The sequence below is a fragment of the Myotis brandtii genome, unplaced genomic scaffold, assembly GCF_000412655.1.
Source record: "Myotis brandtii unplaced genomic scaffold, ASM41265v1 scaffold480, whole genome shotgun sequence".
NCBI classification, from domain to species: domain Eukaryota; kingdom Metazoa; phylum Chordata; class Mammalia; order Chiroptera; family Vespertilionidae; genus Myotis; species Myotis brandtii.
This window is the reverse complement of record NW_005368342.1, coordinates 676,964-681,048: the sequence shown is the minus strand read 5'-3', so window position 1 is coordinate 681,048 and position 4,085 is coordinate 676,964. Positions and strand designations below refer to the sequence as shown.

At 45.7% G+C, this 4,085-nt stretch overlaps 1 protein-coding gene and 1 pseudogene across 1 annotated transcript in view; one reads left to right on the top strand and one right to left on the bottom strand.

Annotated features, from left to right (window-relative positions):
• MSN (moesin) overlaps positions 1–4,085 on the top strand; it is an 84,454-nt gene that overhangs the window by 28,613 nt on the left and 51,756 nt on the right. The window lies entirely within an intron of this gene.
• Positions 1,564–4,085, bottom strand: part of LOC102263846 — a 19,927-nt pseudogene continuing 17,405 nt past the window's right edge.

Below are 4,085 nucleotides of genomic sequence, written 5' to 3'. Positions count from 1 at the left end.
TATTGATTAAGGTATTACAAATGTGTCTTTATCTCCCAATTGTCCCCTCATCCCCAATATATGTTTATTAATTTCAGAGAGGAAGGGAGAAGGAGAAAGAGAGAAACATCAATGATGAGAGAGAATCATTGATCAGCTGCCTCCTGCACACCCCACACTGGGGATTGATCCTGCAACCGGGGCATGTGCCCTGACCGGGAATTGAACCGTGACCTCTTGGTTCATAGGTTGACGCTCAAACACTGAGCCACGCCAGCCGGGCACATCTTGGTTTCTTTCTCCCACCAGCCTCCAAAAGAAATTTTTATTTGGGGAGAAAGGTGACTTGGAGTTTTAGGGTAGATTTGGCACACACTGCATTCTGTGGGATCCAATAATTACATCTTTTCACTACTAGATGGGGAACCCTTTGAAGTAAGGGCTTGTTATAATCTCTGTATTCTCAGTGCCCAATGCCCTGCCCCACAGTTTGTAGGTGCTCAGTAGCTGATGAATTGGTTTGAAGGCATTTTTTCTCCTGTACCCCTCCCCTTGAGTCAGACTAAATTTCCTAGAGGCTGTCTATCTCCAGGGGGAAGAATCTGGAAACTAATGAGGAGGAAAGGGCTGCATGTGAGCATTGGCCATCCGTACCTTGTATCCAGAAGCTCATACCTCTTAGGTAGTAGTTGACTTTTAGGGTACACATACTTTCACATGTACATGTTTTCCTTTTATTTTTTTCTACAAGAGGGGAAAGTATGAGGAGCAGGGGTCTGGTGTGGAAGGTTAGAAGGTGGGCATTCCTGAATGTTTTTTTTTCTATCACTTCCTTATAAGAGAAGTGCTAACTGGACCCTGAGGATCCTAGACCTAGTCCAGAGGAGAGAAAGGCTTATGTGCAGTTTGGGCTATTAATAGAGGTCTTTAACCTTGGAGCTTTATGACTGGTATTAGTTTTATTCTCTGCTCTCCCTACCACTGAGTTTTGCATCTCCAACTTGGTTTCCTTTTATTCTACAAACCCTTTTAAGGCACAGAGAGGGCAACAAGCCATATCTGTCCATCCCTTTATTTCCTAAACCCTTAATTGGCTAGCTGGGATGGTTTTCTTTTGATTTTTTTCTTCTTAGTGTGTGCCTCTTGTTCTTCAAGGCCAGAAGTTGGAGCCAGAGGCCTAGAGGTCAGCCCTTGGCCTGGGCCTACTATTGAGGGGATCAGCTTGGCACAGGGCCTTCTGGTATGTGAAGGAGTCTTTGGAGAAGATGTCTAGTGGTCTAAGCTTTTCACTCACTTTCCCCACCAATGCCTTTACTTAGGTAGGGACAAGGCTACTATGTATGATTGTCTGGGCCAGTTATCTGGCTAACTTTCAGATAAGACCCTTGCTTCTATGGAAAGTAGAATGTCTGTGTTTGAGGCCTTGCAGAGAGTGAGTAGAGTTACTAGCCTGCCAATATTTGGTCTAGTCTAGCAATTGGAAAACTTGCTTCCTAGACCTGTTTTTGTATGCATTGTAAGAATAAGTTTCATATTTTTTCAAATGGGCTTAATTCACTTTATTTTTATTTTTATTGTATAAGATTATGTAGTGGCCACAGCTGGAGCCTGGGTCCTCTGCAGAAACTGGTGTGAGTCTTCATAAGATGGTCAGTGAATTCCTGGTAGGGAGACTAGGTGAGCATGGTCTTTTTCCAGAGGTCGGGATGAGAACTGTAGGTCTTGGAGATGGCACCAAAGGTGTCCTTGGGGAAGTTGCCCAGGATGGCAGTGCAGCCTCCGGATGAGGTGTAGCAGTCATCAATACCAGCCATCAGCAGCAGCTTCTTGGGCACGGGGGCTGAGACAGTGTCAGTGCCCCGGGGGCTGGGATGAGGCACACCGGCATAGAACCACAGCAGCCAGTCACCTTGCAAAGGATGGTGTGGGGTTTGTGGATCTTTTTCCCACAATAGTCCTGCTGCACAGAGACGGGGACGATGGAGGTTGTGGCCAGGATGATGGCTCCAAGGATGGCAGTAACTATCTCCTTGGAGCACTTAACACCCAGATGGATGTGTCCATTATAGTAGCCCATGATGACAAATGTCTTAAACTGGGACCTCTGGCCAGTGTGGATTTATGCTGGTATCATTTCAATGCCCCCAGGAAAAAGTTTAATGATCTCAGATTCTTTGATAGGCAGGGAGGGAGAAGAGATAAGTTTCCTGCAGAGACTTGATATTCATGTCTTTGATAAGGTAGCCCAGCTTAATGATGGGGATCCACTCCTTATTCTCTGCCTTGCCTCTGTGAGCTCCAAATCCTTGGCCTTGCCCCAACCTCGGCCCCAGATGTGGCTGCCAAATCCTCTATGGAAGCCACAGCAGGGCCTATCATGCTTCCAGGCCCTCTAGCAGCATCAGTGTCATCTACCATTGGTGTTTTCTTGGAAGTCACATTTTTTTATTTTTTAAATCTTTATTGTTGAAAGTATTAGAACAGTCAAATTTTAAAAAGCATTTCTTAAAGAAAAAAAGAGGAATATGGAACAAAGATCATATGTAGCACACAGAAAGAGTTTAACCTCTGGTAGTCTTTATATTCCCAACTTATTGTATACCAATTTCTTATAAACTCATAACTCCTTAATAGTCACCTATTTTCTGAGCCAGGCACATGTTAGGCCTTTGAAGTCTAATTTATGATTGAGCTGCTTGTATTCATTCCCTTCCATGTTGGTTACTAGCTAACCAAACCACTCTTTCTCCTCATGTACATTTGGAGTCATAGTCACTGGGGGTTAGAATTAGAATTGTATTCTTGGAGTGGAAAGAACCTGATGGATGATGCTTTTCTCTAGCTCACTCTTCCTTTTGTAAGATTAGCTTTTCATCTCCGACAGCCCCAAATCTGATAAGTATGCAGCTGCTGTTGATAGTAATTAGGGATATTTGAAAACAAAAATACAACAGTCCAAAGCTGTACTCACCAGGGGATTCTGGAGCTGAGGCTAGCTCTTCTTGTTCCTTCCCCCACACTTCATCTCTGGCTTTGCTGAACCTCCCAAAATCAAACCTGGCTTTTTGAGAAGGTCCCTCGTTTGTGTTCTTGTGAGACCATGCCTGAACAGGAGGAATCCTGGGTACTTTTGGAGCAAGATACTGAGGCTGTTTGGAGTTGGGGGGGGGGGTGATACTATAGCATAGTTCTATCGATAAGCTTACCCAGACAGGAAGGCATTCCCAGCTCAATCTGTAGCCCTTACACTCAGTGTTTGGAAAGGGGGGTATTTTAGATGTGTGTTTGTGTGGGTGCATGCCTTTTCAGGCACCTATGCCTATTCATGCCAAGTCTTTGGGAATACTGGAATCAAGAGAGTGTCATGCCAAGGCTGAGTCACTCTCCTGGAAAGATAGGGATCTAAGAGGAATTGCACGAAATCTGCTCTGGAATGCCTTCTCTTCTTTTTGCAATGCCTGCCCTTCCCCAAACATACCTAGGATAGTGGATGACCACCTAACTTCAGGCTACTAGGTCTGGGAGACTCAACCATTGACCTTTCTGACCTGGGGTAACCAAGACACAAGGGGTAAACAGAACTCACCAGGACTGTTCCTCCTATTCCCTTACCTAATGTCCACAAAGCCCTGTACTTCTGCTCCCAACCGTGTAGAAGACTTGATGACTTGTTGAATATACACAAATATTTCTGACCCTTAAGGACTGAAGCATTATTTGTGGATAGTCAGTGAGTAAGATTAGCTTAAATAGTTTTAAGGTGACAATTAATGGTGAGCATTCCAAATAGAGTTGCCTTAGGTTTTCCTGTGACTTTTTGGGGTGGGAATCTGGTCAGCATTGATCAGGATGACTTGAGAGAAAGGACAGTAGTAACCATGAGATAAATGAAGTAGGCCAGTTATGTACAACTAGAGGCCCAGTGCATGAATTCGTGCATGGGTGGGGTCCGGCTGGCCCGGCCCCAATCGGGGCATATTGGGGCTGGGCCTGTCGGGAGGAGGAGATGGTGGGAGGTTGGCCGGCTGGCCTGCTCGATCAGGGCCGGGCCTGCTGGGGGAAGGGGCCACGGGCGATTGGCTGGCGGGCCCCAACCCCAATTGGGG